Raw genomic sequence first — 14,786 nt, forward strand, 5'->3', positions numbered from 1 at the left:
TTGTACTTCGTTTCAGTTACGTATTGCTATTGAAAATAATAATAAGCATAAAATGTCCAATTAAAGTTTACATGGGGAAAGGTTGATCTGGCATCCTTGCGGTGAAACGGGGCTCCTTGAAGGGCGGGGAATTCATCCATTACTGTCAGAACGAGGCTTATTTATTATAAACCTCTTCTCGCTCTCCTGCCCAACTCCTGTCGTGATCCTGGCTGAAGGATGGCCCAAACGACGAGAGGGAGGGGCGGGTCATTCCGCCACAGGGGTTAAAGCAGATGATCCTGATTCAAGCGATAAGGATAAAAACATGCTTTCATGAGATTAATTCTTTGAGTAATCAAAACCTCTTTCTTTTGTTCAGATGCAGCAAACCCTCAACAAACAGGGCTGGACCGAAGACGTCACCATGACATGGAGGAAACAACACAGTGGACGAGTCTTCCAGAAGATTCAAACACTTGAACCACAAAGTAGTAATGAAAGTGCTGTGTGCCCTGGCCCCAACTTCTGAACACATCTTTTTATAAATTAAATAATTTTCTGCTATAGGAAAAGGTATATAACATTTTGTGTGATGGAACATAATTCTCAGTGAAATGAGTTCAAAATACTCCATTTAAAATGAGTTTGACACCTCTAATCTGTTATAATTAATCATTGTAGTTTGTGTCTTTTATTAAGTGTGATTTATTCATTAACTTTAGATTTCCAGTTCTATATAGGCCATATTAAAATTAGTTTTATTAAAGCAAAAAATGATTAAAAAGAGATATATTTGATATAGGTAGACCGGGGCTAATTGTCACACAGGGAAGATGTCAAAAGGGCTATTTAAAAGAATATTCCAGGTTCAATTCAAGTTAAGATCAATCAACAGCATTTGTGGAATTAATTTGATTACCACAAAAATGTATTTTGACTCGTCCCTCCTTTTCTTTAAAAAAACAATAATAAAAAAATACGGTGAGGCATTTACAAGTCAATGTGTTCAATCCATAAACGTTAAAATAATCAGTTTCAAAAGTATAGACACAACAATAAACAATATGTGTGTTAACATGATTTTACTGTAATACAATTGCTAACTAACATTCTTATCCTAGTTATATATATATTTAAAAAGAGGATTTCAAGTTAAAATGATGCACGAGTTATAACAGAATAATTAATACAAGTGGTTTTATAAAAGTATAAACTTCACATTTCTTCTCAATTTTTGCTCCTTTAAAGAGACGAAGAGACGTGTCCAAATTATTATTTGTGGTAATCGATATAACATAAAACCTTTACCACTGGTTTAATGGCAGGTTCCATTGTGACAACTTACCCCTTTAATGAGTGAACAAAATGTTAATGCATGTTCAATGAGCGAAAATATTTAACAGTAGCAAAATGATTACTATGTGTCTCTCTGTGGAAATACAACTGTATAGCACTGTAAATCGATAGTCACCTAAATACAATAAATAATACTTGTTTCAATAAAGCTCTTAATCCACAAGAACTATGTATGGACGCTTGATTTGATGACACCCTTTAAATAATGTTCTATGCCCTTGTTTATGTACTTTAGTTGACATATTTCAATTGTTCACATAACAATATAATAATATCAGTTTTGCATTTGTCTTCATTAAATGGTTTTATTCCATCCAAGCCTTTTAATTGTCATATCACATAGTTAATTATCACTTCACCCATCAGTTCTGATCATGTAGGGCTGCTTACTTTGCTGACAGGACACAGCACAGGTGTAACTTTTTTGTTTTAAAGCTATTAAAACATTTCTTCAATAAAGTTATCGACGTATTATGTGATTTTTTTATTTATAGATTTAAACATTTAGCATTAGCATAAAAATGTATCAGTTTCAACATCCATTCAAAAAAAACATTGCTATGATAATGATTGAAAATCAAGTTATAACAATAATAACCAGTAGATGGCAGCAGTGTTATGTGCAGCCACCTTCTGTGTAGTAATATTAATTAGATGTATATTTAGACATTTAGTTTTAAATTTTTTCACATTTCTTACAGTCAAAACTGCCCTGGTGTTGCAAAGAGAAGACATAAAATAACCATTTTGTTAACAATAATTTATTTTCAACATAAAAATTTAATAAATGAAATGAACAGTAATAAACAGAAATGAACAGCAGGGTACTGTGATATGGGCTGATTTATAGATTTTGTTTGACAAAATAATAAAAAATGACTGTGTTATAGCGTCACCAGTTCATTTGTTTATCTTTCTGTCAGGACCCGGTCTAGAACCTGGGTCTCCGGCGTGAGAAACAGTCACTTAGCAAACTGAGCCACTAGTGGTCGCCAGAAGATGAGGCAGACACAGCAGTACTGGAGACGGTGTTTTAATAATGTAAAAAGTAAAGATCTTCAGGAAAAAATATAAATCCACAACGTCAAAAGTCATTCCAGGAAAAAAGGTAATACACCAAGTCAAAAGGTAAATCCACAAGGTAAGAAGGTACAGCAGAAAAAATGCCTCAAAAGATAATCCAAAAAATAAATGAGTATCAAATCAGAGTACCACAAGAGAATCCAACTGGAGCCACAAACATTCACAGCTTCACTAAGGCTGGGTGCTAACATTCAAACACAGAGCAAAGAACTACTTCTTCTTCTTCGGTTTTATGGCGGGTGGCACCAACATTAAGGTGCATTATCGCCACCTACTGTGTTGGAGTGTGGACCAGAGTTTACCCATTGCGTGAAAAAATAAAATAAAATAAATAAATAAATAAAACCCTAACTAAATTAACTCTGTTTTCTTGAGATAATGGAATAAACTCTCTATTCCATGAATAAGTATATTTTTAAGCTTTATTTCTTGCACTCCCTCCTTTCTAAGTTCCCTTTCCATTATTTCTCGTTCATTGAAATACTTTTGGCAGACACAAATAACATGTTCTACTGACTCTATTCCAGACACAGACACAGACACAGACACTCGTAGCTTGTTTAGAACATTTAACACACTTCTCTGCCCTCCCCCTCCACCACCTGACACATCACTGACAGCAGATATATTCGCCACATTTTTTACTGATAAGGTTACAGCCATCAGCAATACATTCACAGCACCACACCCTGTCAAACACCTGGCTCCTGTATGCAACCCTTCTTTCACTATGTTCTCTCCTTTAACTGACACTGAGGTCTCTAAACTCCTCCTCTCCAACCACCCCACAACCTGTTCCCTTGACCCCATTCCATCACACCTTCTCCAGGCCATCTCTCCGTCCATCCTACCGGCACTTACACACATAATTAACACATCCCTTCTTGCAGGCACTTTTCCCACTACATTTAAGCAGGCTCGAGTAACCCCACTGCTGAAAAAACCTGCACTTAACCCCACACAGATAGAACACTACAGACCAGTCTCTCTCATCCCATTCATGGCAAAAACACTTGAAAGGGCAGTTTTCAATCAGATCTCCGCCTATCTCTCACAGAACAAGCTGCTGGATGACAATCAGTCGGGCTTCAAAAGTGGACACTCCACTGAGACTGCCCTGCTGTCTGTCATCGAAGTCGCTGAGACTGGCGAGAGCTGAATCGAGATCATCCGTTCTGATTTTGCTGGACCTTTCTGCTGCCTTTGACACAGTCAACCATCAGATCCTACTCTCCACCCTCTCTAAACTGGGTATCACTGGAACTGTGCTTGACTGGTTCAACTCTTATCTCTCAGAAAGGTCCTTTGAGATAACATGGAGAGGGGAAGTATCCAAGCCACACCAGTTACTTACTGGGGTACCTCAGGGATCAGTGCTTGGGCCACTTCTCTTCTCCATATACACAACATCACTGGGACCCATCATCCAGTCACATGGTTTCTTCTTACCACTGCTACGCTGATGACACGCAACTCTACTTGTCTTTCCAGCCCAACGACACCACAGTGACCGTTCGAATCGCTGCCTGTCTGGCAGACATCTCGGCCTGGATGAAGGAACACCACCTTCAACTCAACCCTGCCAAGACAGAACTCCTTGTCTTTCCAGCCAACCCTGCTGTTGAACACAACATCACCGTGCAGCTGGGTCCAACTACAGTTTCGCCTTCCAAAACGGTCAGAAATCTAGGGGTAACCATTGATGATGAGCTAAATTTCACAGACCACATTTCAAAAACTGCAAGATCTTGTAGATTTACACTCTACAATATCAGGAAGATAAGACCCTTCCTCTCTGTACATGCCACACAACTGCTCGTTCAGTCCCTTGTCATAACTAGACTGGACTACTGTAATGCTCTCATTGCAGGCCTTCCTGCATGTGCTATTAGACCTCTCCAAATGATCCAGAATGCAGCAGCACGTCTGGTCTTTAATGAACCTAAGAGAGCACATGTTACACCACTCTTTGTCTCTCTCCACTGGCTGCCGGTTCATGCACGTATTAAATTCAAGGCCCTGATGCTGGCATATAAAACAGTCACTGGGTCTGCTCCAGCATACCTAAAAACATTTATGCAGAGCTACGTTCCCACCAGAAGCCTGCGGTCGGCTAAGGAACGTCGCCTTGTCGTACCAAAACAAAGAGGCACCAAAACACTTTCCCGGACTTTCAGTTTCATCATACCACGGTGGTGGAATGACCTTCCCAACTCAATCCGGGAAGCTAACTCACTCTCTATCTTCAAAAAACGGCTAAAAACACATCTTTTCCAAAAGCACTTAACCGGTCAATAATAAAAAAAAAAAAAAAAAATATATATATATATATATATATATATATATATATATATATATATATATATATTTACATTTCTTGTTGCACTTAAATCTGTTTTGTATACTATTATGATGATAGTAAAACTTTGTAATATGGCACTTTTTGTACCACTGTCTCCCTAAGATGATTCGCTGATGTTCTTCCTCTTTTGTAAGTCGCTTTGGATAAAAGCGTCTGCCAAATGAATAAATGTAAATGTAAATGTATTCCACAATGCTCACACAGTCCTGTTGGATGTTTATTAATTAATTTTAAAGTTTTATTCAGCATGGTATGCCCAACTCTTAACCTTGTTAAAATATTTTCCTCTTTGGTGCTTCTTTTTCCTATCCTAGCTAATCCTACTTCTCTTTGTATTTCATAAAGTTGACGTCCTGTGTTTCCTGTATCCCATTTTTGTTGCCACTCCTTAAAAGTATATGCTTTAATTATTGCTTTTGCTTCATATTTACTAAGTGAGATATTCATGATCTCCTTATTTTCCAAAGCCTGTTTTGCTAACCCATCAACCACTTCATTGCCCTTTATCCCCCTATGAGCTGGTATCCCACATAAATATTGTCATTATGTTCATATTCTTTAATCTATACAGATTTTCATATATCTCGTTTACTATATCCTGTCTACTGTGAGATGTGAATGATTGTAGTGACTGTAATGCCGAACAAGAATCTGTACAAAGAACAACCTTTTTAATTTGTGTCTCTTCTATCCACTGTAATGCTGTTGCAATTGCCATCATCTCTACTGTGTATACTGACAAATTATCTGATGTCCTCCTATTAACAGAATATTTTATGGATGGAATACTGAAAGCAAAACCTGTTCTCCCAGTATTAGGATCTTTAGATCCATCCGTATATACTTGGACAAATACTTGATATACAGTTTGTACCCGATCTTCAACAACATCCACAATATTTCCAGAGTCTTTATACACTTTCATTAACTCAAGAATATAAAAATCTATGAATACTGCAGGAAACATCCAAGGTGGAGTTATTGTCAGCGATACTGCAGGAATGTATCTTTTCTGACAAAGTCATTTCTCTAGCTTCTTCATCACTATTCCATGCAAAGCACTTCTGATTAGACCTTTCCTTTTTCCAGCATGGAAGAAGTACCTTTACTGTTGGATGATGTTCTTCTGAATGACCTTGAAAATTTACACAATAGCTCATCATTAACTGCTTGCGTCTGATTTGAAGCGGCATTTCCCCCACTTCAACCTGAAGAGCAGATACAGGAGTCGTTTTAAAAGCACCACAACAGAGTCTCAAAGCTTGAGCTTGTATCACATCCAGCTTCTTTAATGAAGATTTTGCTGCTGATTCATAAGCTATACTTCCATAATCTAACACTGATCTAATCAGTGCTATATAAATATTTTTCATTGCAGATCTACTCACTCCCCATTCTGATCCTCTTAGACATCTCATCACATTTAAAATCTTTTTGCATTTAGTGACTACCTTATGAATATGTTCATTCCATGTTAATTTTGCATCAAACCACGCACCCAGAAACTTAAAAACTTTAACTTGTTCAGTATTTTGCCCATACATCTTAATCTGTATATCAATGCCTCGTTTCCTAGTGAACATTAATGTTTTGGTTTTCTCTACTGAAAATCTGAATCCCCATGCAAATGACCATTTTTCCACCACCCCAATTGCCTCTTGTATTTTTCCTGTAATATGATTCCTTCCCATTTTCCACAATGCTCCATCATCAGCAAACAATGATCGCCCAATGTCTCCTTGAACTTGAGAAAATACATTATTTATCATAATGGAAAAGAGTATTGGACTAATGATGCAGCCCTGAGGGGTACCATTTTCCACCATATAGCTTCCAGATGAGGCTTTCCCCTTGTGGGGAACCACTTTTGGGGCATTGGGGGAGGTTACGTGCAGACTGATGTTCCTGCTATTACGCACGCATCGGCTTGCTTGCACCTGCATCAGCAGTTCACGTAAAACGGTCAGCTGTTGTAGCATTTTTCTATAGGGACCCCTAGTGTTACTACATCGACACAACGTTGAGTGAGTGACAGAAGGAGAAAATCAAGGTTACTGTCACAACCTCCGTTCCCTGATGGAGGGGATGAGACTTTGTGTCCCTCTTGCCACAACACTGTACTAGCCGCTTAAATGGCCGGACCTTGTCTCGGCTCCTCAGCACAAACCTGAATGGAATTGCATTCCAGCTCCTTTTATACCCATATGTCCGGGGGAGTGGCATGCAAATTGCACTTGCCAATTCTCATTGGCCTTTTCTCAAAGACTGTGAGGTGTTCGGGGCTCTCATGAGCGACCCCTAGTGTCACTACAGTGACACATCAGGGAATGGAGGTTACGACAGTAACCATGACTTTTTTTTATGAACACCAAGTTAATTAGACTTAATTACATAAGTTTGTGAGACACCATTACTCAATTTGAGTTTACTCAATCCACTGAGTAGTCAACTTATTAAGGTTTTCAGTATATGCATGCTGTCTTTATTAATATCTGGAACATAATCTATATAAGTGAACACAAATCCTTCTTGCTACACAAACTAAATCTTGCACCAAAATGCATCGAAATGAAATTCATAATGCAATGCAAGGGGTGCTAGTGGACAATCAGCATAAATCAATCTGTTCTACATGCAGTTTTCTATTTTCAGGTCAACTACTGTCATGGTGGAACAACAGTTTGAGAATCTAGTTAAACTATTCAGATGTTTATAGCTAGCTACCTGAATAATCACATTCAATTTAATGGCACAAACAGTTGACAGACATCTGTTGATTGTTACGGCGTCCTGCCCTGGTGATCCCCTGCACTCTCAGTCCCGTGCTCTCTCTCCTGAGTACTAAGTGTCTCATAATTCAGCTCAGTATGGATCGTTATGCTCTGATTGCATCCCAGCTGTTATGTATTAACTCTCGTTCCTAGACTATATCTGCCTCATTAACTCGGCGTCCTGTGCGAAGTATTGTTTCACCCCGTGTTTCATGTCTGAGCAATCTCAAGCTATTCTGATTGTCTGTGTTACCGATCCCAGCCTGTTTCTAACCATTCTTACTGTCTGCAGCCTGCCTAGCGACCTGTGCCCGTTACTGGACTCTGATTCTCGCCGCCCGTCCCGAATTAAGCCTGTCTCATGCCTTCCTGCCGTCCGCTGCCCATCTCGAATCAAGCCTGACTTTGCCCCCCTGAGTTGGAGTACCGCCCTGGGCTCCAGACTGGACCCTTCAAGATTATCTGCCTTTTGTTTACCTTTTCTGGAACGCTTTATGTTTGCTTGAAGTCCGCCAATTAAATTGTTGCAAATGGATCTGCCCGAGATGTCTGATTCTTTACATTGATATACTGCAGAATGATAATCTTTTTTTAGGGCCCAAGCCTTGAAAAGGCAAGGCCCTATTGTTTTCGTTAGGATTATTAGGGCCCAAGCCTTGAAAAGGCAAGGCCCTATTGTTTTTGTTAGAATTATTATTAGGGCCCAAGCCTTGAAAAGGCAAGGCCCTATTGTTTTCGTTAGGATTATTATTATTATTAGGGCCCAAGCACAAAGTGCGTAGGACCCTATTGTTTTCGTTAGGATTATTAGGGCCCAAGCACAAAGTGCGTAGGACCCTATTGTTTTCGTTAGGATTATTATTATTATTATTATTATTATTATTATTATTATTTTTTTACGACTTACGGGCACTTTTGGGGCTCTTAACATGCTCAAAAACTCTTGAAACTTTGCACACGGGTCAGAACCTGCGGTCATTAGGGCCGGGCTGAAGCTGGTACCCGGGCGTGGCAGGGGTCTCGACAGCGCCCCTGGAACAGGGTCCGAAAACTTGGTCTATAACTCAAACACGCTTGCATGTAATAATATGAAACTCGGTACACATATAGATCTCATCGTTTCATATATCCTTCATACTTTTACTTTTTACCCCAGACCAACAGGAAACCGTCTATTTAGGGTTGTTTGAAAACGCACGCAATGGAATTTGGAATACTCCTCCCAGAGAATTCCACCAATCGCCACCAAACTCGGTCAGCATGATGTCAAGACATTGAGCATGAAAAATTGCCTGCAGATTTTTGATATCTCTAACGGTTTGGCCGTGGCGAGAAACGAAATGATGGCGAGAAACGAGAAACAGTCAGAGTGTTATAACTTCTGCATACATTAATTGATCTCGATGAAACTTCAGCGGTGTGTTCGCTGTAAGAGGCCGATCGCATGGATGTGACTATTGTGAGTCAAAGTTATAGCGCCACCAACTGGCAGAAGGAAGTGTGTCACTTTCAAAATGCTTGAAAATCACCCACTTATTGTTACACGATTTACTTCAAACTTTATGTGTATAATGTAAACACCCGGCAGATGTAGACGTGTGAAAGGATTATTGATATCTTAAATACTGTTGTTGTGGCAGCTCTTCAAACTTGAATTTTCTTTTTTGATGCCTGGTGCAGGGGCTCAGTAGCGCCACCTTCAGACAAAAGTGGGGTATTGGTTTCATACTTTGACCTAGAGTCAGATATTTTGGTTTGAATGTGGAACACATTGCAAATGAAATTTGAAGCTCCAAAAAGCACACAAAGGAAGCATAAAAGCAAGGAAGTGTGTTATAACTTTTGCATATATTAACTGATCTCGATGAAACTTCAGCAGTGTGTCACATGGATGTGACTACTGTGAGTCAAAGTTATAGCGCCACCAACTGGCAGAAGGAAGTGTGTCACTTTCAAAATGCTTTGAAATCACCCCCTTATGTCTCAATAGAACAAACAGTTGATAAAGAAATTGGGTATCAATATATTGAATTATGAATTATTGCAGTGATCAACTTTAATGTCCGGTTAAGATGAAAATAAACTATTGCTCTGTCTAAGCCATTATCTTTCTGAAACACGTCACAAAAACTTACAGAAACTGATAACACAAACATGATGTTGGAAATATACACTTATCAGAATAGTTATATTAAACTTTAGTCTATTTCAGTTAAAGCCATTTCAGTTATAAAGCTGTCTCATGTAATTTCTCCTTTAATTCTATAATATAACCACTAGGTGGAGTTCTAAGCCTATTTTCTGTATTCTCGTTGTTTTAACGTATGAAGAAGACTCACATGTTGTTGAGAACGCAGTAAAGTGTGACGCATATTTCGTTCTGTGAGTTTTATGAGTACTCCGAGTCTTTATTAAAACCAACACATGAAACATATGTCTAAAGAAAGTAGGGATGGGCTGATCGATCCGAACGTATCAAAACGTCCGAGAATGATGATCAAATTTCAAAATGCTTTGAAATCACACTCTTATTTTTATTGTAAACCTGTGATAAAACATCGATGCTTGTGTTTTACATTTTTAAGAAAACAAAAAGAAATGGCAGCAAACAACCACTTTTATAATTATTGTTTTGCGATCTTTGCGATTGATTTTCTTTCTGATTAATTTTCTGATAAATCTACCATTTGTTGTTGAAATGACGTATAGTTCCAACGGGAGTGCGAAGTGGAGGGCGGGTCCACCTTCTTCATGTAGCCAATCAGATGAGCTAATCGCTAACTCTCGATTTACTCTTATCTGATTGGTTTAAAAACACGCCAGTCACCAGAACACATCTTTAACATAATTTGGCTCAGACCCGTTCTCGTTGCTGCAATGGTACTTTTAATAATGCACACATGCATGTTAAATAATAAATAAATAAAAGAACAAATGAATAAATAAATGAATAAATAAACCATGATTACTTAAGGTTACAAATATACACACACACACACACACTCCATCATTGCAATCTTGACATCGCAGCCTGTTCATTATATCCACAATAAAATATAATAATAAAATAGTAAACCTAACATATAAAAATTACTCTGTTTAAATTAGGGCTGGGCGATAAAACGATCTCGATATGGCATCGCGATAATATTTATTTAGACTACGATGATAAACTTTTGACATGTTTACTCGATATGGATAGACCTAACAGCCTATTACAAAGCAGAAATAAACGGACAACAGCCAGTCAGAACGCAGATTTTGGCTTGTGCGTCTAAGTACACGCCCATTTGCTAGCAGAGCACTGTTTGAGCTACCGGCAGTGAAGAAAGTGAGTGTAAAGAAAAAACTAGATAGGTACATTTCCTGAAGAAAATGTGAGTGGTGCTTGCCGTGGCAAAACTCGTCAAATAGCCTGCTTGAAAAGAACAGAAATTGTGGTCATAAATAAATCAACCCAGAAGTCTGTATAATGTTCTGGTGCAGAAATATGTGATTTGTTAGTTGGTTGCTAGGGTAACCCCATGTGGTTGCTAGGCAGTTACCATAGTGATACTAATCAAGTGTCCTTGCCATCCTGATTGAAATAAGTCAAACCGGAAGTCTGTATGTTTTTGTGATGCAGAGATATGTGATTTGTTACTCGGTTGCTAGGGTAAGCCCATCTGGTTGCTAGGCAGTTACCATAGTGATACTAATGAAGTCTCCTTTCCATCCTGATTGAAATAAGTCAACCCGGAAGTCTCTACGTTTTTCTGATGCAGAGATATGTGATTTGTTACTCGGTTGCTAGGGTAACCCCATCTGGTTGCTAGGCAGTTACCATAGTGATACTAATCAAGTGTCCTTGCCATCCTGATTGAAATAAATCAACCCAGAAGTCTCTCTGATTTTCTGGTGCAGAGATATAGTTACTGCTAAACGGTTGCTAGGGTACTCTGTTTAGTTGCTAGGGAGTGGCTTGGCAGCTGCCAATCATGAATCTCCAAAGGCTGCTTGTCAGTATGAATGATATAAACCAACTCCCATGCCTCTGTGACATTCAGAATGGAAGATATCCCTCTATGGATTTTGGTTGTGAAGGTGCTCGACAATGGTTGCTAGGGAGGGGCTAGGAAGTGTTGATTTGATGCATGATTGGCTGTTTGCTGTCCCGAGTAAAACGAGACCACCCTTGTGTTTCTATGACACTTCTATCCGGAGATATCCCTTTGATCTGTTTCAATAGAAGTCTATGGGACTTGTTGCTAAGGTGCTCTTAATGGTTGCTAGGGCGTGGCTTGATAGCTTCACAATGATCCTGAGAGACTGATTGGTCGTCTGAGTAAAATGAGCCCACCCCTCGTCTCTATGACACTGTGATCCAGAGCTATGTTCAATACAAATCCCTATGCCTTTTCATTTCAGGGGCCGTCCTACACCATTATAAGTCAATTGGGGCATTTTTGGGCAGCTCCTGCCCCCCAGGGGTGCAGCTTTTACCCCATATTGAGGTATGCTCTTACAGAGCCTGCCAGCCTCTTCAAATGTGGCAAATCACACGTTTCTACGAAATCCTCGCTTGGAGCTGTGACGCGTCAAAGTTTGTCTCAATGTTAAGTCAATGGGATTTTTCGGCTTTTTTGCCCCTGGGGCAAATACCGTACCTCGATCAGCTTATAAAAGTCATAGCACACGTGTCCTCAATAGGCCGTTCGATTTGACACCTCATTCGTGGGTCTATGCCAAACGGTGCGGGACGAGTTAGGTGCCGAAGTTTTGTTAAGAGATATAAAAATAAAAATAAAAATAAAAATAAAAACTAGATAGGTACATTTCCTGAAGAAAATGTGAGTGGTGCTTGCCGTGGCAAAACTCGTGAAACAGCATGTTATAACTTGAAAAGAGCAAAAATTATGGTCATGAATAAATCAACCCAGAAGTCTGTATGATTTTCTGGTGCAGAAATATGTGATTTGTTACTCGGTTGCTAGGGTAAGCCCATGTGGTTGCTATGCAGTTACCAAGGTAATACAATACATGGCTCCTTTCCATCCTGAGTGAAATAAGTCAACCCGAAGTCTGTACGTTTTTGTGATGCAGAGATATGTTATTTGTTAGTTGGTTGCTAGGGTAACCCCATCTGGTTGCTAGGCAGTTACCATAGTGATACTTATGAAGTCTCCTTGCCATCCTGATTGAAATAAGTCAACCCGGAACTCTCTACGTTATTGTGATTAAGAGATATGTGATTTGCTAGTCGGTTGCTAGGGTAACCCCATCTGGTTGCTAGGCAGTTACCATAGTGATACTAATGAAGTCTCCTTGCCATCCTGATTGAAATAAGTCAACCCGGAAGTCTGTACGTTTTTGTGATGCAGAGATATGTGATTTGTTACTCGGTTGCTAGGGTAACCCCATATGGTTGCTAGGCAGTTACCATAGTGATACTAATGAAGTCTCCTTGCCATCCTGAGTGAAATAAGTCAACCCGGAAGTCACTACTGTTTTCTGGTGCAGAGATATGTGATTTGTTACTCGGTTGCTAGGGTAACCCCATCTGGTTGCTAGGCAGTTACCATATTGATACTAATGAAGTGTCTTTGCCATCCTGGTTGAAATAAATCAACCCGGAAGTCTGTACTCTTTTCTGGTGCCGAGATATGTGATTTGTTTCTCGGTTGCTAGGGTAACCCCATCTGGTTGCTAGGCAGCTACCATAGTGATAGTAATGAAGTGTCCTTGCGATCCTGAGTGAAATAAATCAACCCGGAAGTCAGTACTATTTTCTGGTGCAGAGATATGTGATTTGTTACTCGGTTGCTAGGGTAACCCCATCTGGTTGCTAGGCAGTTACCATAGTGATAGTAATCAAGTGTCCTTGCCATCCTGATTGAAATAAGTCAACCCAGAAGTATCTACGTTTTTCTGATGCAGAGATATGTGATTTGTTACTCGGTTGCTAGGGTAACCCCATGTGGTTGCTAGGCAGTTACCATATTGATACTAATGAAGTGTCCTTGCCATCCTGGTTGAAATAAATCAACCTGGAAGTCTGTACTCTTTTCTGGTGCCGAGATATGTGATTTGTTTCTCGGTTGCTAGGGTAACCCCATCTGGTTGCTAGGCAGTTACCATAGTGATAGTAATCAAGTGTCCTTGCCATCCTGAGTGAAATAAATCAACCCGGAAGTCAGTACTATTTTCTGGTGCAGAGATATGTGATTTGTTACTCGGTTGCTAGGGTAACCCCATCTGGTTGCTAGGCAGTAATCATAGTGATAGTAATCAAGTGTCCTTGCCATCCTGATTGAAATAAGTCAACCCGGAAGTCTCTACGTTTTTCTGATGCAGAGATATGTGATTTGTTACTCGGTTGCTAGGGTAACCCCATCTGGTTGCTAGGCAGTTACCTTAGTGATACTAATGAAGTCTCCTTGCCATCCTGATTGAAATAAATCAACCCAGAAGTTTCTCTGATTTTCTGGTGCAGAGATATAGTTACTGCTAAATGGTTGCTAGGGTACTCTGTTTAGTTGCTAGGGAGTGGCTTGGCAGCTGCCAATCATTAATCTCCAAAGGCTGCTTGTCAGTATGAATGATATAAACCAACTCCCATGCCTCTGTGACATTCAGAATGGAAGATATCCTCTATGGATTTTGGTTGCTAAGGTGCTCGACAATGGTTGCTAGGGAGGGGCTAGGAAGTGTTGAGGTGATTCATGATTGGCTGTTTGCTGCCCCGAGTGAAACGAGACCACCCTTGTGTTTCTATGACACTTCTATCCGGAGATATCCCTTTGATGTCTTTCATTAGAAGTCTATGGGACTTGTTGCTAAGGTGCTCTAAATTGTTGCTAGGGCGTGGCTTGATAGATTCAAAATGATCCTGAGATACTGATTGGTCGTCTGAGTAAAATGAGCCCGCCCCATTGTCTCTATGACACTGTGATCCAGAGCTATGTTGAATACAAATCCCAATGCCATTTCATTTCATGGGCCGTCCTACACCATTGTAAGTCAATTGGGGCATTTTTGGGCATCTCCTGCCCCCCAGGGGTGCAACTTTTACCCCATTTTGAGGTATGCTCTTACAGAGCCTGCCAGCCTCTTCAAATATGGCAAATCACACGTTTCTGCGAAATCCTCGCTCGGAGCTGTGACGCGTCAAAGTTTGTCGCAATGTTAAGTCTATGGGATTTTTCGGCCGCTTTTTTGCCCCTGGGGCAATTAGCGTACCCCCGATCGCTTAT

At 39.8% G+C, this 14,786-nt stretch overlaps 1 protein-coding gene across 1 annotated transcript in view; it reads left to right on the forward strand.

The window, feature by feature from the left end:
- The window catches only part of LOC127653893 (macrophage mannose receptor 1-like), a 27,442-nt gene extending 25,857 nt beyond the window's left edge, over positions 1-1,585 (forward strand). Inside the window, exon 7 of the mRNA XM_052140719.1 lies at positions 556-1,585. The gene's annotated coding sequence lies outside the window, so the exon portion shown is untranslated. The remainder of the gene's footprint in view (positions 1-555) is intronic.
- Positions 1,586-14,786: the final 13,201 nt, after the last annotated feature.

This window comes from Xyrauchen texanus, chromosome 2 (assembly GCF_025860055.1).
Source record: "Xyrauchen texanus isolate HMW12.3.18 chromosome 2, RBS_HiC_50CHRs, whole genome shotgun sequence".
Taxonomy (NCBI): domain Eukaryota; kingdom Metazoa; phylum Chordata; class Actinopteri; order Cypriniformes; family Catostomidae; genus Xyrauchen; species Xyrauchen texanus.